Source organism: Chiloscyllium plagiosum, unplaced genomic scaffold (assembly GCF_037043375.1).
Source record: "Chiloscyllium plagiosum isolate Xiang-an unplaced genomic scaffold, Cpla_swu_hap1 HiC_scaffold_47, whole genome shotgun sequence".
Taxonomy (NCBI): Eukaryota; Metazoa; Chordata; class Chondrichthyes; order Orectolobiformes; family Hemiscylliidae; genus Chiloscyllium; species Chiloscyllium plagiosum.
In genome coordinates, this window is record NW_028270185.1 from 27,736,246 (window position 1) to 27,761,109 (window position 24,864).

A 24,864-nucleotide genomic window follows, 5' to 3' on the forward strand; every position below is an offset into this window, starting at 1 on the left:
TCGGTTCCTGAGGATTGGAGGGTGGCTAATGTTATACCACTTTTTAAGAAAGGTGGGAGAGAGAAAGCAGGAAATTATAGACAGTTAGTCTGACCTCAGTGGTGGGAAAGATGCTGGAGTCTATTATAAAGGATGAAATTATGGCACATCTGGATAGTAATAACATGATAGGACAGAGTCAGCATGGATTTATGAAGGGGAAATCATGCTTGACTAATCTTCTTGAATTTTTTGAGGATGTAACTATGAAGTTGGACGAGGGAAATCCAGTAGATGTAGTGTACCTGTACTTTCAGAAAGCTTTTGATAAAGTCCCACACAGGAGGTTAGTGAGTAAAATTAGGGCGCATGGTATGGGGCAAAGTACTAGATTGGATTGAAAATTGGTTGGCTGATAGGAAACAAAGGGTAGTGATAAACGGCTCCATTTCGGAATGGCAGGCAGTGACCAGTGGGGTACCGCAGGGATCCGTGCTGGGACCACAGCTTTTTTCAATATATGTTAATGATATAGAAGATGGTATCAGCAATAACATTAGCAAATTTGCTGATGATACAAATGTGATGAGGATGTTAGGAGATTACAGGGTGACCTGGACAAGTTAGGTGAGTGGGCAGATGCATGGCAGATGCAGTGTAATGTGGATAAATGTATGGTTATCCCCTTTGGTAGCAAGAACAGGAAGGCAGACTACTACCTCAATGGAATCAATTTATGTAAAGGGGCAGTACAGAGAGATCTGGGTGTTCTTGTACACCAGTCAATGAAGGCAAGCATGCAGGTACAGCAGGTAGTGAAGAAGGCTAATAGCATGCTGGCCTTCATAACAAGAGGAATTGAGTATAGAAGCAAAGAGGTGCTTCCGCAGCTGTTCAGGGCCCTGGTGAGACCACACCTGGAGTACTGTGTACAGTTCTGGTCTCCAAATTTGAGAAAAGACATTCTGGCTATTGAGGGAGTGCAGCGTAGGTTCACTTGGTTATTTCCTGGAATGGCAGGATTACCTTACACTGAAAGACTGAAGCGACTGTGCTTGTATACTCTTGAGTTTCGAAGATTGAGAGAGGATCTGATTGAGACGTATAAGATTATGAAAGGATTGGACACTCTGGCAGTAGGAAACATATTTCCACTGATGGGTGAGTGCCGAACCAGAGGACATAGCTTAAAAATACGGGGTAGACCATTTAGGACAGAGCTCAGGAGAAACTTCTTTACCCAGAGAGTGGTGGCTGTGTAGAATGCTCTGCCCCAGAGGGCAGTGGAGGCCCACTCTCTGGATTCATTTAAGAAAGAGTTGGATAGAGCTCTTAAAGATAGTGGAATCAAGGGTTATGGAGATAAGGCAGGAACAGGATACTGATTAGGAATGATCAGCCATGATTATATTGAATGGCGGTGCAGGCTCGAAGGGCTGAATGGCCTACTCCTGCACCTATTGTCTATTGTCTATTGTCTATTTATATGACCATCGGAAGGAGCAGGTTTACACCTTCTGCCCGTTGGTGTCCTGCTGGAGGCTGAGATCGGATCCTGGTATCAGCTTGCACAGCCCGAACACATGGCATTATGAGGTTATGCTTAAACACAAGCATATACACATCTTGGGATATTTGTTTTGCTGAATTGCTTCTTTGGAAGTTTTTTTTTAATGGTGGAAATAAAATTGAGTAGCTTCAGGTCTGTTTCAGGTGACAGTTGCAAGTCCTTTGTTTAAAAAAAACAAAACAAATTCAATGGGAAGTGTAAGGTATAGGGTTAAATTGTGCAGAATAAGGAACAGGTGTTGTTCTGCAAAAGTTTACATTATACAATTAGGCTGTGCATGCAAATACTAAACAGTGAGTAGTGAAAACAGGTAGAATTATCTGTGACTAATAGGGCAGAGCGACCGTGTAGCAGGATGTATCAGGCATAGGAAAAAAGAAGAAGCGAAAACAGGTAGAATTATCTGTGACTAATAAGGCAGAGCGACCGTGTAGCAGGATGTACCAGTAACAGGAGAATAGTGTGCCAGTCTCAGGAGGGATGTGGCCAACGGATAGAATTTGGTTTGGCAGGATGATTGCACGAAGACAGCAAACGATGCCAGGATAGTCACATATAAGGAATGAGATAACTTAGAGTAAGGGGCTACAGGCTTAGAGTAATGGAAGAAGTTAGACAAAGGTGGAGTGAAGCTAGAGCTTGTGATAGGCTACACACTACAGTAAAAGTAACCAATGGAGTGAAAGGGGAGACCGAGAGACACAGCTGAACAGCATAAATCAGAATGTAACCCTCAGATCGGGGTGCTTACTTGTTAGGTACCTGTTCTTGCAAGTGCGTATCACTAAAATTCGCTGCTTCAGAATTTGACTTGGACTGAAATTTATTATTATGTGAGTTTTGTTTCTTACAATTTGGGGGCTCATCTGGGATGTCCATCATCACCAGTGGGGTAGGCAACATCGATGGTTAGGAAGACGCATCCCATTCCTTTTGGAATGGTCCTGAGTTCCTCGGCGGTGGGTTTCCCCTTCTGGTTGACTGATTGAGATCTGATGAGAGTCTATCTGAACCAGGCGAAAGGTTGTAAGTAGGCACAGGGAGCCAGGCAAATCCAAGCATGGACCAAAGAGATTTTTCAGTGCTGCCTTGGTGGCTGGGATTGAGTTCTAGTAGTTAATAAGTGTCTAATGAAGGACCTCAATATGGGCTGTGCCGGGGGTAAAGTAAAAGCCTCTGGGGGAAAAAAAAGGAAATGGAGGCGGGGTCCCTGACAACATACCTCCAGAAGGTTTGTTGGGCAAGATGTTGTGAAATTGGAAAAATAATATTTGCACAAGGGAAGAAGATAGGAAAAAGATGATTAAATATTGTTGCTTTGTATGGACTAAGGAATCCATTCTTCGTCCCGCCGTCTTCTGGCCCAAGTATGGATCAGACGAAGACTGCGTTTGTAAATATTTGAATTTATATGTCAACAGAAAACAGCCTTTCAGTCAGGAGGGATCAGATTAAGCTTTGTGTTGGAAGGGCTAGTAGCTGAAAGGCTACTGAGGATACACTTCGTAACTAAATCATGGCCAGACATCCAGAAAATTCAGAAAATAGATGGGTGGAGTGAGAAATCACTTGATGAATTATTAAGAGAGGCACAGAGAGTGTTTGTAAAGAGAGAGGAAGAGAAACCTCTAGAGTTGTTGTTGTGGGAAGCTCAAAAAGTGTCTGTGAGATCCGGTGTGTGTGTGTGTGTGTGCGTGAGAGAGAGAGAGAGAGAGAGAGAGAGAGAAAAGCTGTACAGCTAATTGAAAGTTTAACCCTTTGTGATTCGGTTTGAATGCACATTTGTTTGTTGGTGATTGAATGTTTGTACTTTGTTCCCTGGAACTTGAGATTCGGGACTGTTTTGAATCTGATTTCTTTTGGGAATTTAACATGATTTCTTTTAAGGTTAAGGATTTTACAGTGATCATTAAATAAAATGTTAACTCCTTTTCAGTTTCAGTTCAACATTAGATTGTAATAAATCAATCCCATGGTTAATATCTGTGACCTTGGATTCGGCCATTATTCTAGTTATTTCACGACCTATAGCATTGTAATTGAGCAATGACTGGTCAGGGCTACTTAAGAAAACTAATTTTGGGTTTAAATTAAGGGACTAAAACCGGGTAAAAATAATGGATTTCAAAGTTAGGAACTGTATGCATTTTACATTTTAAATATTAAATACTGAATTAATGAATTTATAATATATAAATATATATTAAAAGTAGGATTCTAAAATGTATAGTTAGAAACAGGCTTTAAAGATAGACAAGCATAAATTGATAAATTGGTATTTGAAGCTATTGCAATATTTCTTTAAAAAAAAAGTCAAGGTCTAAACAAAACATTGGGTGATGAAGATTGGTCATCACGTGGCCCTAAAGCTGTTCAATGGTTAAATCGGCTCAGCAATTGATCTGGCAATGTAACCTGGGAGCGGGAACGAAAGGGTTAATTGGACTATGGCAACAGTTTGTGATGAGAAGCACAAAGAATCAGTTTTGCGCTCATGACAAGATACTGCCACCAAATTGGGGATTGAATTAACTGCAAATGGTGCTATGGAATCTGTTGAGGGTCTTAAAAATGAATGTGCTCAGCAAAACAATTACAGAAACAGAATGAGAAGTCACAAGTGACCGGTAAACAAACAGAACTGTGCAATTACAGTTTTTAAAATGTTTTAGTCACTTGTTGCTGAATTACAGATAATGATTATTTTATTTATATAATATATAATTAAGAATTAATATTTATAATAAATAAATTATATTAGCCTGACTCAATATTAATTGGCAGGATTCCTTCACACCTTCTCAGTGACCTGTCATATTGATTTAAAACATGACAGCATTAATTCATTGTTAATTAAAGAATGGATAGCTACATTCCTGGCCAGAGTGTGTACAGGCAGTGGCAGCAACAGCCTCATTGGTAGAGGAGAGTCAGAAACTTACTTTTAGGGGAAGCCTTAATAGTCAGCACCCCACATCAGGTACGGACCATATTAAATCAGAAAGCGGTGGCTTACGGACTCTAGAATTCTAAAATATGAAGCAATTCTAATAGAGAGAGAGATGACCTTACATTGATCACAGACATTTGTCTGAATCCAGCTACATTTCTCTGGAAAGGGGAAGATGAAGCTCCCTCAGACCCAGAACATGACTGCCTTGACATTATAGAATATCAGACTAAAGTAAGAATGGACCTTAGCGATATCCCTCTACATGCAGGGGCCAGGCTGTTCATTGACGGGTCCTCCAAACTGATTGAAGGTAGAAGACACAATGGATATGCAGTAGTGGATGGAATAGAAGGGAGTGTTATTGAGGCTAGTAGACTACTCATGATTGGTTGGCTTAGACTTGTAAACTTTATTCATTAGGGAGGGCCCTTAAGACCTTGGAAGGCAAAGAAGGAACAGAATCCCCTGATTCTAAGTCTGCCTTCGGGGTGGCACATACATTTGGGAAGATATGGCAGGAGAGGGGACTGATAAACAACATGGGTAAAGAACTAGCTCATGAGGAATTGGTAAAGCAAGTGTTGGAATCCCTTTTGTTGCCAAAGGAAATAGCAATAGTCCACATCAATGGAAATCAGCAGGGAAATGATCCTGAAGCAAAGGGAAATAGACTGGTGAATGAAGTCGCTAAGGAGGCAGCTCTGAACCCTCAGCCCGCTACAATGTATATATTTTGGTACCTATGGTGCAGGAACCTGAGAGGAGACCGATATTTCGCGCTAAGGAAGAGAGAGAGTTGAAGAACTGGGAGCTACACAGACAATAGAGAGGTGCTGGATGTTACCTGATGGCCAGGAGATGCTAAATAACATGATGATGTGAGAAATTCTGGCTGTCTTACACCAGGGGAGTCACTGGGAGTGCAAGCAATGTGTGATTTGGTCTTAAGGAAATATGGATGCACAGGGATCTATACACTAGCCAAACAGATATATGAGGGATTATAACATGCAAGAAAATCAACAAGAAGGTATTGAGGAAACAAGTCCTGGAGGGAGAGAACCTGGGCTAAGACCATTTCAGAGCATTCAGGTAGATTATACCAAATTACCCCGAGTAGGAAGACTGAGGTATATGCTGGTAATGGTTGATCACCGATCTGGATGGGTGGAGGCGTATCTTTAGACACTGCCACTGCAAGTGGGGTGTCCAAGATAATACATAATTCCTAGATACGGGATAATGGAATGTATAGATTCTGATCAGGGAACTCATTTTAATTCCAGGGAACTCCTGGAAGGTGAGAGAATGAACCAGACACTCAAGAAGCAGTTATCTAAATTAGTCATAGATAGCAGACTCCTTTGGACTAAGTGTTTACCTATAGCCCTTTTGCGGGTGCGAATAGCCCCAAGGAAAGATATGGGGTTGTCCCATTATGAGATTTTTTTTGGTCTGCTCTATCTGGGAATGAAAGGAGAACTGCCAGCCCTGGAGACTAGTGATCTGTTCTTAAAGAAGTATATACTGGGCTTGTCCTCCTCTTTGTCCTTTCTTAGCAGATACGGATTACTGACACAGACTGCGCCCCCTGAATTCGCCGTTCATCCCATCTGACTGGGAGATTGGGTCCTAATTAAGTCATGGACAGAAACTAAATTGCAACTGGATTGGGAGGGACCGTACCAGACTCTTTTGCCTACTGAAACAGCGATACACACGGCGGGGAAAGGCTGGAATCACTATACCAGGATTAAAGGACCGGTGGAATCCCTGGTTAAGAAAGAAGCCTGGACGGCCGGGTCGACGGGAGAACCACTGAAACTCAGACTCAAAAGACTTTAAAGAACTGATTTTTATGCGGACGCGGGATAGTTTCTTTTTGATATCTATATATTGTATTGCATGTTAAATCTCTTGGTCCTTCAATACTATTGTAGGATGCTGGGGACGCTTAGGGTTACCATATTAGCTTTCTTAGTAATGGGATTTTGTCAAACAATGCTGTCATCTCCATATTTGTTATTAACGGTCCCTGAGTCTGAATATCCGCAAGTAATAGAGGTCGATGCTTGCAGCCGAGTAAAATGAGCAGATGTAAAGTATCAGAGGGAGTATATTTCCTCTGAAATCCTTCTTAAGACCCAACCGGACACAGGGTATGGTTCGCAAAAACCACCACCTGGCATCACTATCCATAGAGCCCCCTTTCACACAGCCCTAGACTGTCCTGACAGAAAGTGCCATCCAACATATCTCACCATTAAAAATACCTCCTCTGAAGACTCCTTTCCCCGTAAAAATGGGTCTCGACTCCTTAGTAATAATTTAAAGATAGTAATGGCTGCCACTGGGAAGTGTTTTTAGGGCTGCTGTATCCGAATAGTCGTAGGAAACGGAAAACGAGCCAAGCAACTTGATAGTAAGATACATCCTTTTGCTCCTCCCAACAACCCAAAGCTGGTAAAAATTACAGAGGTCAATGACTTGAAGCAGACTACTGAAATAGAAACTGGATACAGGGATGCAAATGCCTGGGTTGAATGGGTAAAGTACACTGTTAAAACTCTGAATGAAAGCAATTGCTATGCATGTGCCTTCGGTAGGGCCAGTTACCTACATAGTCCCCTTTCCGCTCGGGTGGAACCGAAACAGGAAGGGCATGGAATGTATGATAGCCCTGTATCAGGATAAGACTGCATGGAATGATAGGAATTGTATATCCCTATCTCTAATGTTCCCTCCCTTGGAGAAGACAGATTTGAAAGCTCCCCCCCCCCACATCCGGTTTTGACCATGGTCAGTAATCACACATTGTGAATAAGCCGACAGGGTACAAATCGGTCTAGAAACTTGAGGGAGCTGAGGTTATGTATAGAAACTCAGAATGACACTGAAACAGACAAAGGAGGGAACTACTTAGCACTCCGGGTTCCCCGAGCGGATCTCTGGTGGGACTGTGGAGGCAGAATATTGCGACCTACCCTATCTCCTGACTGGAGAGGGAAATGTGCAATTGTACAATTGGCAATCCCATTCACCTTGGCATTTGAGAAGGAGAAGGTTGTAGTAACAAAGAATGAGAGGAGTTAAAGGTCGTTATTAGATCCTTCCTTTGGTGATAGGATTTATCTCGACTCTATAGGAGTAGCTAGAGGGCTCCCCGATGAGTTCAAGGCCCGCAACCAGATTGCAGCATGTTTTCAATTGGCCCTATTTTGGTGGGTAACGGTCAACAAGAATGTGGATTGGATAAACTATATATTTTTTTACAACCAGCAAATTTTCTTCAGTTATACTAGAGATGCGGTCAAGGGTATTTGGGAGCAACTTGATGCAACCAGCAGAATGGCCTGGGAAAACAGACTGGCCTTAGATATGATCCTAGCCGAAAAAGGGGGTGTATGTGTGATGTCAGGAGGGAGCTGTTATACCTTTATTCCAAATAATACAGCACCTGATGGGTCAATCTCTCGTGCCTTGCGAGGATTGACCACTTTGGCGGAAGAATTGGCTGAAAATTCAGGAGTGGACAAATCACTCACGAGATGGCTGGAATCATGGTTTGGGAAGTGGAAAGGCGTGATAGTCTCCATCCTCACCTCCCTGATAGTGGTAGCAGGGGTACTGGCAGCAATTGGCTGTTGTATCATACCTTGTGTACGGGGGTTAACCCAGCGGCAAATTGAGACGGTCTTGGCAAAACAAATGCCTCTAAAAGGTAATCAGGCAGAGGGACCTAACCTCTTGAATAATGAGGGGATGGGTGACCTTCAGGAATTAGCCACTATAAATGAAGTCTCAGGAATGATGCTAAGGCGACATATGAGAAAAATGCGGAAGATAACAATTAGTAACCAAAAAGAAAAGGGGGGATTGTAAGGTATAGGGTTAAAATTGTTCAGAATAAGGGAACAGGTGTTGCTTCTGCAAAAGTTTACATTATACAATTAGGCTGCGCATGCAAATACTAAACAGTGAGAAGCGAAAACAGGTAGAATTATCTGTGACTAATAGGGCAGAGTGACCGTGTCGCAGGATGTACCAGTAACAGGAGAATAGTGTGCCAGTCTCAGGAGGGGAGTGGCCAACAGATGGAATTTAGTTTGGCAGGATGATCGCACGAAGACAGCAAACGATGCCAGGATAGTCACATATAAGGAGTGAGATAAATAAGAGTAAAGGGCGACAGGCTGAGAGTAATGGGAGAAGTAAACAGAGGTGAAGAAAAGCTAGACAAAGGTGGAGTGAAGCTGGAGCTTGTGATAGGCTACGCGCTACAGCAAAAGTAACCAATGGGGTGAAAGTGGAGGACCGAGAGACGCAGCTGAACAGCATAAATCAGAATGTAACCCTCAGATCGGGGCGCTTACTCGTAAGGCACCCGTTCTTGCAAGTACGTATAATAAATGATGCACTCCACTCCCTGCGACGCACACCTCTCCCTGAACAACTCCAGGGTGTTGATCGACACCGCGTGCTCCTTCTCCAAGGACACCCGCGCTCTAACGTAACCGCGGAAGAGGGGCAGACAGTCGGCCCTAACGACCCCCTCCACGGCCCGCTGCCTGGACCTGTTGATGGCCAGTTTGGCCAGGCCCAGGAGCAGACCCACGAGGAGATCTTCACACCTGCCCTCCTTCCTCCGCACCGGATGCCCAAAGATCAGGAGCGTGGGACTGAAGTGCAGCCAAAAACAGAGGAGAAGGTTTTTCGGGAAATCAAAAAGGGAGTGCAAATGCCCACACCCAATAAATACGTGACCACACTTTTTTACTCTGACTCTCCATCATTGACACTGAGCACCGTCTCCTCCACATTCATTCCTAAACGTCAAATCCCTAGACCGCACCTCATTTTCTATTGGCTGCAACCACGGGATTGATAGACGCTTGGACCAATCGGAGCTGGATAGAGACTAAGGCCCGCCCTGGGCCCATGCGGGGTCTCGAGGCGCGGCCGTTTAACCGACTCTGCGCGAGCTCGCGGTGGGCGGGCGGTTAGGAATTTGGAGAGTTTATTTTCAAATGTTTCCAGTGAAGGTGAGAAAACAGCTATGGTACTAATCAGTAAACTGTTAATGTGCGGATACACTGAGGAGGAAAGTTTTTCTATCTAATTACCTGTCCAAATGATGTTGGCGCTCGGGGTTAACAGGACACCAGATCAGGATGAGATACATCCAAGGATTCTGATTGAAGTGAGAGGGGCACTGGCCCCAACATTACAGTCTCCTCTGGACTGAGAGGAGGTGTCAGGAGGCTGGAGGGTTATCAACATTATGGCTTTGTTTTGTAAAGGGTTTTAAGTGTAATCCAGCCATTTGTAGCTTTGTCTGTTGAACACTGGAAGTGAGGAAGTGTCTGGCAATGATTATTTGGTATAAAGCTAGCAGTACATAACCAATTTGCTGAAGTTTGTTTTTGATAAATTAACTGAAAGGATCGGTAAGGGCAATACTGCTGATATGATTCTGGAAATCCATGTGATATGCATGGATTTCCAGAAGGAACCACACAGCAGATTTGTGTGAAATGTTATAGGTCATGGTAAAAGAAGCAGTGTAACAAGAATACAACATTAACTGAGTGATAGGAAAGAGAAACATAAAGTCATTGAGATGTACAACACAGAAACAGACCCTATGAATGAAAAAATTGCCTCTTAGGTCTCTTTTATATCTTTCCCCTCTCACCCTATACCTACGTCCTCTAGTTCTGGACAACCCCCTCCACAGCAATAAGACTTTGTCTATTTATCCTATCCATGTCCTTCATGATTTTATGAACCTCAATAAGGTCATCCCTCAGCTCTAACGTTCTGGGAAAACAGCCCCAGCCTACTCAACCTCTTCCTGTAGCTCAAGTCCTCCAACCCTGAAAAATTCCTTGTAAATCTTTTCTGAACCCTTTCAAGTTTCACAATATCTTTCCGATAGGAAGGAGACCAGAATTGCACACACTATTCCAACAGTGGCTTAACCAATGTGCTGTACAGCTGCAACATGACCTCCCAACTCCTGAACTCAATAGACATTTTTTCTAGCTAGAATAAAGTTTCCTGAGTGGAGTTCCCAGGGATCAATATTGGGACTACCATGTTCCAGGAAGGACAAGGATGACAAGGTAAGGGACCCTTGCATGGTGAGTGAGGTGATGAATTTGGTCAAAAGGGGGAAAAAAAACCATACGTAAGGTTTAGGAAATTAAACCGGCCAGCACCTGTGAGGACTATAAAGAAAGCAGGAAAGTACTCAAGCAGGGAGGAGAGCATGAAAGAGCCGTGAAATGACCTTGACAAGTTGAGTTAAAGGGAATCCCAAGGCAGACTATGCATACATTAAAAACCAAAAGCTGTCTAGGGAGAAGGTCGGACCATTCAAGGAAAAAGGAGGGAACCTGGGCTTGGAGGCAGAGGATATGAGCACTTTGGATTGGTCTTTACCAAGGAGAAGGATATGGAGGAGAGTGAAATTAATGTGGAAAATGCTAATAAAGTCGGGCATTTTGAGATCAAGAAAGAAGAGGTGCTATGTCTCTGAAGAGCCTTAAGATGGATAAGTCCCCAGGCCCAATGATATCTACCGCAGGTTATTGAGAGAGGCAAGAAAGTAGATTGCTGGGGCCTTGACAAAGATCTTTGCATCCTTACTGGCCACTGGAGAGATCCTGGATAACTGGCAAGCAGCTAATGTTGTTCCTCTACTCAAGAATGACAATCCAGGAAACTACAGACCGGTGAGTCTCTCATCAGTGGTTGGGAAGGTATTTAAGAGTGTTCTTAGGGTTAGGATATATGTGCAGTAGGAAAGTGTGGCCTAACTGGGGACAGTCCATACGGTTTTGTGTAGGAGATGACAAAGGTGATCGATGAGGTAGACAGTATCCACTGTTCTACCATGGATTTTAATAAGGCTTTCAACAAAGTCCCTCATGGTAGGCTTATCCTGAAGAGTATGATACATAGGATCCACAGTGACTTGGTCACTCACATTCAGAATTGGCTGGCCCTTAGAGGGCAGAGGGTAATGTTGGAAGGGTGTTTTTCTGGCTGGAGATCCATGGTTATTGGAGTTCCGCAGTGATCCAGACTGCGACCTGTGCTATTTTGTGATGTGGATAAATGGCTTGAATGAAAAAGTAGGTGGGTGGATTAGTATGTTTGCAGATGACACAAAAAATGGTAGAGTTGTAGGTAGTTAGGCGTTTGTCAAAAAATACAGTGGGATATAGGTCAGTTGCATATATGGACAGAGAAATAGCAGATGGAGTTTAATCCAGGTAATTGCGAGATGCTCTGCTTGGGAAATCAAATGTTAAGGAAAAATATAAGTTAATGGCAGAACTCTGAACACATCGATGTATAAAGGGATCTTGCAGTTCAAGTCCATAGCTTCTTGAAAGTGGCCATGAAAGTAGACAGGGTGTTAAGAAGGTGTATGGTATCCTTACCTTTATTGGTCAGGGAATTGAGTACAAGACTCAGGATTGCATGTTGAACCTATATAAGATTTTAGTTAGTACACACTTCGAGTATTGAGTTCAATTCTGGTCACCACATGATGGGAAGAATGTGGAGGTTTTGGAGAGGATGCAGAAGAGGTTTACCAGGATGCTGCCTAGATTAGAAGGTGTGTATGATAAGAGGCTTGAAAAACTTGGGTTGTTTTCTCTGGAGCAGCAGAGTACAATAGGAGACTTATTAGATATCCAGAACTGAGATGTGTGGGTTGGCAGTGAGAATCTTTTTCCCAGGGTCAAATGTCTAACATTAGGGGGCATGCATTTAATGTGAGAGGGGTTAGGTTCTAAGGAGATGTGAGGTGCAAGTCTTTTTTTAAAAAGTGGTAGGAGTCTGGAATGTGCTGCTGGTGGTAGTGGTGAAGGCAGATATGATAGGAGCTTTAAGATAAGCACATGAATATGCAAGGAATGGATCGTTGGATATGGACTAAGGGAAGACAAAAGGGATTACTTTAATTTGTCATGTTTGGTACAATGTTGTGGGCCAAAGGGCCTGTTCCTGTGTTGTACTGTTCCAATTTCGATGATCAGACCATGTGAGACTTGGGAAGCCAATTTCCATGATATGTCTCGTGCAGTTTAATGTGTGTGACTTAATTGCAGCTGCTAATGTAGCACAGTTGTAGCACAGTGGTACTGCCTCTTTCACTTAACACGGAAAAGAACAAGATTGTTAATAGGAGGGCCCTGTGGCTTGCTTTCAATTGGAGAGACATTGGGCTGCAAATATATATTTCCTTGGAAGTGGTAGGCTGGCTAGTGAAGAAAACATTTTGCATGCTTGCCTTCATTGTTCAGCGCATTGAGTACAGAAGTTGGGACATCTTGGTACACTTGTACAAGACAATGGTAAGGTCACATGTGAAGTACTGCATACAAATCGGGTCATTCTACGATAGGAAAGAAGCTATTAAATTGGAAGGTTGCAAATACATTTACCAGAATGGCACCGAAATAGAAGGTTTAAGCTATAAGGAGAAACATTTAAAAGTCATTTGGAAAGGGACATAGATCAGTGGCCAAATGCTGGCAAATGGGACTACTTTACTTTAGAACCATAGAGTATTGGGGAATCAATAGTTAAAAGCTTCTGTTTTCTAAGTGCCCATTTTGCAATACTAACTTGCTTCATAAGATGGCTAGTCACAGTGACAATGAGAATGAATTAAGGAATGTACGATTCTTGGCATATCCTTCTAGCTGTGTTTCCCCAGACAGAGATTTTTGGTCACCTCTAATGAGTAGAACACTGATAGTAGTTTAGCTTTAACTGCATTGACACAAGAGAATAGCATCAGATATGGAAAAATTTAAATCAATAACTTTATTTTAATCTATGTGAACAACACTAAATGTATTAATTATTTAGTTTGAATTGTGAGAACTTAATTAAAGCTAGAAACATTTGTGTGGGAAACTGAAATGTATGAAATTGTTACACCCATAAGGGCTATAAGATATACTGCCTTTTTGCAAGAACTCAGATCTATCATTAGTATGTTCAAGGATATCTTGATTAATACTCTGGATTATAGACTATTGATCTCTCGCTGGCCTAATCCAAAATAAAGTTTGTTGAATTTGTAACTTTTATGGTCTGAGAATGTTTGAGTCAACACTTTTGGGGCCATGACTCTTTTCCCAACATAGGGAACATTTTTCAAAGGTTGCCCATGGTAGGATGATGGAGAAAGTGAAGTTGCATGAGGTCCAGGGTGTTCTACCCAGATGGATAAAGAACTGGCTAGTCAACAAGAGACAGAGAGTAGTAGTGGACAAAAGTTTCTCAAAATGGAGAACTGTGACCAGTGGTGTTCCACAGGGATCAGTGCTGGGACCACTGTTGTATGTGATATACATAAATGATTTTGAGGAAGATATAGGTGGTCTGATTAGCAAGCTTGCAGATGACACGAAGATTAGTGGAGGAGCAGATAATGAAGGGGACTCTCAGAGAATACAGCAGAATACAGAGAGATAGATTGGAGAGTTGGGCAGAAAAATGGCAGGTGGAATTCAATCTGGGCAAATGCGAGTGATGCATCTTGGAAGATCCAATTCAAGAGTGAACTATAGAGTATATGGAAAAGTCCTGAAGGTGGCAACACAGGTCCATTCTTTCCTGAAGGTGGCAACACAGATCAATAGCGTGGTCAAGAAGGCAACTTGTTTTCCTTCATTGGATGGTCGTGTTACAGTTGTATAAGACTTTGGTGCAGCCGCATTTGGAATACTGCATACAGTTTGTTCGCCACATTATCCGAAGGATGTGGATGCTTTAGCGAGGATGTAGAGGAGGTTCATCAGGATGTTGGGGAGAAAGTGAGGTTTGCAGATGCTGGAGATCAGAGCTGGAAATGTGTTGCTGGAAAAGCGTAGCAGGTCAGGCAGCATCCAGGGAACAGGAGAAGGGCTAATGCCTGAAACGTCGATTCTCCTGTTCCCTGGATGCTGCCTGACCTGCTGCGCTTTTCCAGCAACACATTTCCAGCTCATCAGGATGTTGCCTGGTATGGAGGGCAGTAGCTATGAAGAGTTTGAGTAGATTAGGATTATTTTCATGAGATGGAGGTTGGGTTGGGGAGGGGGAGATCTGATTGAGGTCTACAAATTGAGGTATAGACAGTGTGGATAGCAAGAAGCTTTTTCCCAGGGTCATGATCTGTAGCTGCTGGTGTTGGACTGGAGTGTGCAAAGGTAAAAATCTCACAACACCAAGTTATAGTCCAACAGGTTTATTTGCAAGCGTAGCTTTTGGAGTGCTGCTCCTTCATCAAGTGGTTGTGGAGTATAAGATTGTAGGTCACCGAATTTATAGCAAAAGTTTACAGCGTGATGTAACTGAAATTATATTATGAAAAAGACCTGGATTATCTCTCATCTTTTAGAATAGGCATGTTGGTTTCAGTTCTTTCATATGTAAATCCCAGAACTTCCTGAAAGTTACATTCTCAAGTGAGCTTCAACAATAGGTGCCATGTTGACCCAGCTAATACATTGAAGGTGTGAGGTGCCCTGTGTGATGCCGTTTGTGCCCCAATGTTCAGACTGATTCTAATCTAAAAAGAGAATTACAGAATTTTAAGTGGATTCATGCAGTTTTTGAGCAAAATAAAATGTAATTCTGCAAATATAAATTCACCCCACAAACTTTTGTGTGTGTGTTGGGGTAGTGGGGGGAGGGTGTGAGAGAAAGTATGTATGTGTGTGAGTGCAAAGGGGTATTAGTCTGTGAGAGGTTGCGTGTGAGTATGGAGTGTATGCGTGAGTGTATGAGAGACGGTCTGGAGGCATGTGAGTATGTGACTATCTGTGTGTGTGTGTGTGTGTGTAGGTAGTGTATGGGGTTACCTGCATTGTGACATGAACCCAGATGACACGAAGATTAGTGGAGGTTGAGGCCATCCCATGGGTACTGAAATTAGCTATCAGCCTCTGCTCGGCTACTTTGCGTTGTTGCCTTGGATGATGGTCATCCGACGGCCCGAGGTCGAATGTCCTGGACCACTGAAGTGTTCTCCGACTGGGAGGGAACACTCCTGTCTGTTGATTGTTGCGTGGTGTCCATTCATGCATTGCCATGGCCTCTGTTCAGTCTCACCAATGTGTCATGCCTCAGGGCATCCTTGCCTGCAGCATATGAGTTAGACAACATTGGCTGAGTCACATGAGTACCTGCAATGTACATGATGGAGGCATTGTGTTGACACTCTGACATGTCTTGTATCATCTACCACGATAAGGTTGTATGGTGTTGTCAAGAAAGCCAAGCAGTTTGCTGTGAACAATGATCTGTTTTAGGTTTGTTGGTTGTTTAAAGGCGAGAAGTGGAGGCATGGGGAACGTCTTGGTAGGTTGCGAAGAGTGTGGCGTAGTTTTTCAGCTCCTGGGAAGTATTGCATAACCCTGTTGGTTGCAACTAGGAAAGTTAGAAACATTACATTGTGTGGGATCTGAGACATGAAATTGTTAACATGCCCAAGAGCTATAAAATATGCTGCTTTTTTGCTAGAAATCAGAGATCTATCATTAGTACATTCAGGGATACCTTGATTGACACTCTGGCTTACAGACTATTGATCCTTTGCCTGCTTAATCAAAAATAAAGCTGTTGAATTTGTAACGTCCGTGTGGTCCGGGAATGTTTGAGTCAACAAGGATACCTGGTCAGATTCGATAAAGTGGGTCTGTTTCTGTGCTATGTGATGGTGAGATCAGACAGTGTGTGACCTGAGTGGGAGAACACAACCCACTGGGTTTCAATGTTTTTGTCATAGAGTCATCGCGATGTACAGCATGGAAACAGACTCTCTGGTCCAACTTGTCCGTGCCAACCAGATATTCGAAACCCAATTTAGTCCCATTTGCCAGCACTTGGCCCCTATCATTCTAAACCCTTCCTATTCTGCTACCCACTCAGATGCCTTTTAAATGTTGTGATTGTACCAGTTCCATCACTTCCTCTGGCAGCTCATTCCACCCTCTGTGTGAAAAAGTTGACCCTTAGGTTCCTTCTTAAATTTTTTATCTCTCATCCTAAACCTTTGGCTTCTAGTTCTGAACTCCCTCACCCAGGGAAAAGGCCTTGTCTGTTTACCTCAGTCATGCTCTTTATGACTTTATAAACCTCTATAAAGCCCTCAGCCTCCGACACTCAAGGGAAAACAGTCCCAGCCTATGCAACCATTCACTACAGCTCAAATACTCCAACCCTGACATCTGATGTCTGATTGTAACATGTGGGAAATATTAGAATTTAAAGCTAACAATAGTTGCATTGACCTGGAGGAAGGTTTAATAAGTTAATGTTTTCAAAAACCCTCCAATATTTTTTATTACAGAACATCATCATTTGCGAAGGTGTAACATTACCATGGCTATAGGTTTGAACAGGATAGGCAATTTGATATCTTCAACAATAATGATAATGGCAGAGGTATTTTCACAGAATCCTTTGAACTATCATTTCTGTCTGGGAAAGAAATAGTCTTTCCCAGGAGGTTTTACACCTGGAGTACTGTGTGCAGTTTTGGTCTCCAAATTTGAGGAAGGACATTCTGGGTATTGAGGAAGTGCAGCGTAGGTTCACAAGGTCAATTCCCAGAATGGCGGGACTATCGTTTGTTGAAAGATTGGAGCGACTGGACTTGTATACACTTGAGTTTAGAAGGATGAGAGAGGATCTGATTGAGATGTATAAGATTATTAAAGGATTGGGCACTATGGAGGCAGGAAGCATGTTTACACTGATGGGTGAGTCCAGAACCAGAGGACACAGTTTAAAAATAAAGGGTAGGCCATTTAGAACAAAGTTGAGGAAAAACTTCTTCACCCAGAGAGTGGTGGATATATGGAATGCTCTGTCCCAGAAAGCAATGGAGGCCAAGACTTTCTTCAAGAAAGAGATGGATAGAGCTCTTAAAGACGGTGGAATCAAGGGTTATAGGGATAAGACAGGAACAGGATACTGACTGTGGATGATCAGCCATGATCATAATGAATGGTAGTTCTGGCTCGAAGGGCCGAATGGCCTACTCCTGCACCTGTTGTCTATTGTCTATAAAAAGGCTTCAGAACTTATTGGAAGAGGCAACAGGCTTGGCGCTGAGCAGAATGCGACAGGAAAGTGACCATTTAGAAAAGGCTTGTTCATCATGTGGCCCAATGGACAGATTGAGGCTTCACAAGAAGTTGTTAAGAACCTGGTTGAAAATGATATTGCAAACTGCTGTAGCCATCACATTCTGAAGTGAGATAGCAATGTTGGCTTTCTGACCCATAAGTAGAGAAACTGTCCTCTGCCACTAAACCCCAGGACGAAATTGTCCAGCCCAATTCCAAGATATCCTAAACAGCCTATGACAGTCATTCCAAACACAGGTGAAACATTCTGTCAGGAGATGCTCCTTCACTCAGAGCAATTTCTCACCTGTGAGACGAGCAACTGCAGCAACTATGGGAGAGAAAAGAACTCTAATTGTAAAAGCTTCAAGCCTATATGAACTTCCCTTGCTTTATTCAGCCTGAGGCCAAGGTACTAGGATCAGCAGTCGTTGAGGCTGCAGGGTGTGAGAGGTGGTGGAAGATTTTAAGGGCCAAGATGCCATCTGGGTGGATGAAGGGAAGAAGTTGGGATTTGGCGAGCAGGGACAAGGGTGGCTGTGAGGCAGTGAGTGGTCGAGTGTGATTCTCCACGTACAGGTGCTAGCCCTCTGAAGGACAATTGTTGATATGGTAGAGTGGACTTCCTGAGTCACCGGAGAAGGAGGGCACCTTGATTAGGGGAGAAATCGGAGGCATATGGCAGTATAGGAATAGGAGTGAGAGTGATGGGTGAAAGGAAAGTTTAGGAGTGACAGGGTAACAATTGAGAACTCCAGTCATTCTAAGTTAGCTTTTTATATTTATGACAAATCTACTGTTCAGTAAGGATGAATAGAGAGGAAAAATGTGTGATAGTTCAGAGTGGTTTACTGATCTCTGAGACCAAACAGCCATATGGTGTAGAATGTATTGATCTGTGTAGTTTGGGGCAACAATCTTCTGTTCAGGTGTTGGGTAGCTCTAAGTCTTGGTGTTTCTCCATCTTCTTAACTTCTTAACCTGTAAAGAAAACAGCTGCTTAATGAGGACTCCTGATCGCTAAACACTAATTTGACTGAGCCACAATGAAGACAGAACAATCTTGTTCCAAATCTTCCATGTGTGTGACTTGGATGGGATCTTGCAGGTGCTTCCATGTATCTTAAGCTCTTGTCCTTCGCAATGATAGAGGATGCTGGTTTGGAAGGTGCTATCTAAGGAGCCTTGATGAGTCATTGGAGTGATTCTTGTCGATGGCACACACTGGTTGGTGGTGAAGGAAGTGAATTTTGAAGGTGGTGGATGGGATACAAAATGAAATGCTGATTTGAACTATCAGATGTCAGGCTTTTTAAGTGTTGCTGATCCAAGTAAGTTTGAGATTATTTCATCGCATTCCTGACTTGTGCATTGTAGATTGTGGATACTTTCCATATCCACTCTGTCTATCCCTTTCAGGATGTTGTAACTTTCTGAGAATGTTGCTCATTTTTCTAATCTCCAGGGAAAGCAGGCCCAGTCTCCTCAATAACTCATTCATAGCACAGTCCTGCCAAGCCAGCAATCAGTTTAGTGAAACTTGCTACAGTCCATCTTTGAAAAAATTGCCCTTCCTTAGGCCAGAGAACCAGAAATGCATACAATACTCCAGTTGACATCTCACCTATATAAAGAAAACATGACTGACATGATGGACAGTTAACATAGGATTTGTCTTCCGAATTGCTTTTTACACCTACATGCTAACATTCGTTGACTAGTGAACTGGAATACCTACGTCCTTTTGGACCTCAGCACATACTGTTTATAAAATGCTTTGCCTCCAACCAAAGGGATAACCTCATTCTTACCCACATTGTATTCCATCGATCATGCTCTTGTCTAATCACTCAGCTTATCTGTGTCCATCTGAACCCTCTTTGTACCATCTTCAATACTTGCAATCCCACTAAGTTTTATGTCATCTGCAAATTTGGAAATATTACAATCGGTCCCCACATCCAAATCATTGTAAACAGTAAGGGTCCAAGTATGAATCTCTGCTCATACTTAAGATAAAGCGTGGCACTGGAAAAGGCACAGCAGGTCAGGCAGCATCCGAGGAGCAAGAGAGTGAACGTTTTGGGCAGGGCCCTCTTCAGGACTCCCACTTGACAATCTGAGAATAACCCCGACCTGATCTAAGTAAACGATGGATGGCTCTGGTTGAGGCACTGAATGCCTGCTCCTTCTCCTTCTTCATATCTACTATCAGTTGCCAGACCATGTGTAGATTTACAATGAAATGTCTGGAATATGGGGTGAGTGTTTAGTATGAATAATCTGAGGGAAAGTATCACCAACATTGAAGTCTTCACATTGAGTACAGATTAAAATCAGTTCATTATTGAAACAGAGTCATACAGCATAGAAAGAGACCCTTCAATCCATCAGTCCATTCTGAACATAATCCCAAACTAAACGAGTCCAACCTGCCTGATCGTGGCTCTTTTCTCTCCAAATCTTTCCTATTCATGACTTGGAGGTGCCATTGTTGGACTGGGGTGGACAAAGTTAAAAATCATACAGGTTATAGTCCAACAAGTTTGTTTGGAAGCACCAGCTCCGAAAGCTGTGTTGTGTGGTTTTTAACTTTTTCCTATTCATGTATCTATTCAAACATCTTTTAAATGTTGTAATTGTACCTCTGCCTTTTAAATCTCTCTCCTCTCACCTTAAAAATGTGCCTCCAAGTTTTGAAATCCCCTATCCTCGGGAAAAGACAACTACCATTACCTCTATCTAAATCTCTCACTATCTTATAAAGTTCCATCAGATCATCTTTCAACCTTCTGCACTCCAGTGAAAAATAGTGTCAGCCTAACCAACCATTCTTCATAACTCAAACCTTCTATACCCACCAATAACTTGGTGAGTCTCTTCTGAGCCCTCTCCAGCTTAATAATATCCTTCCAATAACTGAGTGACCAGAACTCAACACAACACTCCAGAAGAGGATTCACCAATGTCCTGTTCAGCCTCAACAGACTTCCCAATTCCTATACCCAATGGACTGAGCAATGAAGGCAAGCGTGCCAATTGTCTTTTTATCCACCTTGTCCATATGTGATACAAATTTCAAAGAATTATATACCTGCATCCCTGGGCTGCTCTATTCTATATACTTTCAAGTATTTCCTGATAACAAATTCAAATGCTGCACACAAGTTGATTGCTGCAGATTTTGTTCAAATGAAAATGTTGTAATGACAGTTCAGCTAAACTTCCGTTCTGTTTCAGTCGAAGGTGTTCAGAAAGACCAGGAGATATTCCAGGTACAAAGTGAAATACCATAGGTGAACACTATCCCAATAAAGGAGAAGTTGCAAAGTTTCTCGACTGTTGCTTGCTGAATTGAGTTAACACTCATCTCTAAATTGAAAAGCTGTAGAAGATGAACTGCTTTCTTTTCCCAAACAAATTCCACATCTGGAAGCACAGTAGCAATGATTGGAGACCCAGGGAGTGGGAAAATAATAAGACCATGAGACATAGGAGTGGAAGTAAGGTCATTCGGCCCATTGAGTCCACTCCGCCATTCAATCATGGCTGATGGGCATTTCAACTCCACTAATTTCAACTAATGGTGCAAAAAAAACTTTTTCTGATTTGGTAAGTGGGAAAATATACTCTCAGATTGAATATTAGCTGTAAAATAAACCTGAAGAACCTGATGCTGGATCAGTATCCTCACTTTAGGAATGTTCTCAGCGAGGTCTGGAAAAACCCAGAGGATTTGCTGTTTATTTGCAATGGCTTGGATGAATTGAAGGAGAGATTTGATTTTTCTGAAAACTGGAGAAATGCAGAACTTCAGTTTGTGTGCACTGATCCTGAATGCTGGTGTGAAGTGTCTGACATTGTGTCCAGTTTAATCCAGCACCAGCTACTCGCAGGATGTTCAGTACAGGTGACCAGCTATTCCCGTACAGTCCACTTATTTGAAAAGGCTGAGATCATTGGCTGGGTTGAATTTCTGGGATCTATTGGTGATGCACAGAGGAATATTTCAGCAAGTGCTTTGAATATCAGATGGTGGCAACAGTTGTTTTTAAATACATGGTGGAGGAGATCCTTTACACTATGTGCTCCAACCCTGCTGGATCCTTGGTCTGTCACTGGGTCCCTCACGCAGAGCCACTCTGCAAAACCATTGCTGAGAAATTGAAAACCCCTGTGATGTGTTATTGAAGCTTGGTGAGACAACCTTCTCAGGCCTCCGTGAAGAAGATTGTGTTTAGCAATGGAGATTTGATCCAGTATATTCTGCAACCCCCCACCCCCAGTTCCTGTCTGGATTCATGTTGGAACTATGTAGAGAGATGATTCTATCTGCACATAATCATCATTACACATTCCCACAAGTCACCAGCCAAGAGTTTATAACTGCACTCACACATAATTCCTGACTGCAGAGTGTCCTCAGGAGCTATCTCGGTGAGTGAGATGGTTAATTTGAGGTACTTTTCCATTTTGTCACTGTTATCTGTCTAGATTCATCTTAAAAGATGCTATCCTGTCTGTGTCTACCTCCTCAACTAGCAATGCTTTCCAGGCACACACCACCCTCTGTTTAAAAAAACTTTCTATGCAGATCCTCCTAAACTTTACTCCTCCCACTTTGAACTTGTTACCCCTTGCAGTTGAGTCCCACATTCTAGGAAAAAAGCTTCTTGCTTTTCGCTGTTACATTCACTAGACGAGCAGCAATTACTGCAGTCCTTTTGTCAGAGCATCCTAACCTCTGGCTGATGTGTCAATTGGAGCATGAACACTAAATATTCAGTAAGAGGAAGCAAAGAGCAGCCATTGGACGATGATCTGTAAATGAGGGACCTTAGCTTGTCCCACAGTGTGGAATTAGGTTAGCTCACTGCATCAGTGACAGCAAACTCAGAGACTTCTCACTTGCTGCTGTGTTAAAAAAAAAAAGTGTTGGCAGTGGGTGCCTTTGTTGTGATCACCATCGATACTTAAATTAACTTGGAAGCTAAAATCATCTGGGATAAAGATTCTGGTTTAATAGACTATTTGGTATTCTCAATGTTGTGCAGAAATACACCAGCTCGGTCTCCTGAGTAAACCTACAGCAATGAACGTAAGAATTTCCAATAATCCACATGTTGTGTGTGAGTCTTCGCTCTGGGAGGGCCTCACAAAATATCAGGCCAACTGAAATGTGGACCCAGTTTAAGAGGTATTCAAGTCAAAAGATTCTATTTCCCTGTAAACTCATGTTGTAACATTTAAGAATTTCTGTTGTTAGAAACATTCCTGACTTTACAGCTGCCACAGAGAAAGAAAATCCATCTAGTCCATGCACAAGCTCGCTTTGTCCTCCAGCTCAGGGGCTGGGACACAGCATGGGGGAACGATATTGTGAACAGATGGAGATGCAGAGGGGTTTTTACATGCAGTGGGCTGTGTAATGGATGAACTACAGAGGGGACCGTTCAGGGAAGTTGAAGCTAAACAGGAGAGGACAATTAAGCAGGGATCATGGAGAAGGAGGTGCTAAATTTGGAAGACTTCAAACTTTGGAAGGGGGTGCAAAATTGGAAGGAGGGACAGTTTCATGACTGAAAGACTGAAACATGAAACAAAAGAAAAAGAGGAGAGAAAGTGAAAGAAGAAAGGAAGAGCGTGGAATAGAACATAGACAAAGGTAGAAAGAAGAAAGGGAAGACCAGCTATTTAGATACAGAACTGGCTCAAAGAAGATTGAGGGTGGTGGTAGAGGGTTCTTTTCAGACTAGACCTATGACCAGCAGTGTGCCACATGGATCAGTGCTGGGTCCACTGTTTTTTGTCATTTATATAAATGATTTGGGTGTAAACATAAGAGGTGTGGATAGTAAGTTTGTAGATGATACCAAAATTGGATACTTCATAGACAGCAGAAAAGGTTATGTCAGAGTACAATTGGATCGTGATTAGGTGGGCCAATGGACTGAGGAATAGCAGACGGCTTTCAATTTTAAATTTCGGAATTTTGCATTTCGGAAAGGCAAATCAGAGCAGGACATATACACTGGATGGTAAGGTCCTGAGAAGTTTTGCTGAACAAAGAGACCTTGGAATGTAGGTTCACAGTTCCTCGAAAGTGGAGTCGCAGGTAGACAGGATAGTGACGGCATTTGGTATGTTTGTCTTTATTGATAAGAACATTGAGTATCAGAGTTGGGAGGTCATATTGTGGCTTTACAGGACACTGGTTAGGCCACTTTTGAATTACTTGTGTAATTCTGGTCTCCCTGCTGTAGGAAAGATGTTGTAAATCTTTCCTGAACCCTTTCAAGTTTCACAAGGATGGTGTTAGTGTTGTAGGGTTTTTGAACTATAGGGAGTGGCTGAATACATTGGAGCTATTTTTTCTGGAGCATCAGAAGCTGAGGGATGACCTTATGGAGGTTTATAAAATCATGACGGACTTGGATAGGGTAAATAGACGTGGTCTTTTCACTGGGTTGGGGAATCCAAAACTAGAGGGCATAGGTTTAAGGTAATAGGGACCAAAGGGGCAAATTTTTAATGCAAAGGCTGGTGCATGTATGGAATGAGCTGCAAGACGAAATGGTGGTGGCTGATACAATGACAGTATTTAAAAGGCATCTGGATAGGAAGGTTTAGAGTGATATGGGCCAAATACTGGCAAATGGGACCAGATTTATTTAAGATATCTGGTGGGCACAGATGTGTTTGACCAAAGAGTCTGTTTCTGTGCTGTACATCTTTATGACTCTAAGAGGCAAAGAGAGAAAACCGAGAGAGAGTGATAATGTGACAGAAAGGAAAAATCAGAGAAGTACAACTAGGAGGCAGGGAGAGGCATGGCGAGATTAAAGAGGTGATAGTCACCATTCCGGCTGATCCCAGATCTCGGTGGTTTCTCATACTCCCTCTCTCTCATTTGGGACAGTCCCTGCTCCAGTGGTTTGCTTCAGGATGGCTGATTTAGAGATGGGATTGAAACACTAACCACACACACACACACCCCTTGGTCAGTGTACATGGTGAAAGGGATAATGGCTGCCAGAACCTATCTGAAATAGCCCCAGTTCTGTCACTCAAAGTGCCTCTCTGCCCAAATCCCCGTTCAACCACTCCCAGCTTTCTGTACCTGAGCCGCACAGCCGCAGTCATCTCTGTGGGATTAGAGGGGGGAGGGAAGAATTGTGAGACAAACAGTAGATAAATAGTTTAATCCAGACTGCCTT

The 24,864-nt window shown here is 42.7% G+C and overlaps 1 long non-coding RNA gene across 1 annotated transcript in view; it reads left to right on the forward strand.

The window, feature by feature from the left end:
- Positions 1-9,494: 9,494 nt before the first annotated feature.
- LOC148136027 (uncharacterized) overlaps positions 9,495-24,864 on the forward strand; it is a 32,152-nt gene continuing 16,782 nt past the window's right edge. The window contains exon 1 of the long non-coding RNA XR_015754698.1: positions 9,495-9,544. This is a non-coding gene — a long non-coding RNA (uncharacterized LOC148136027). The remainder of the gene's footprint in view (positions 9,545-24,864) is intronic.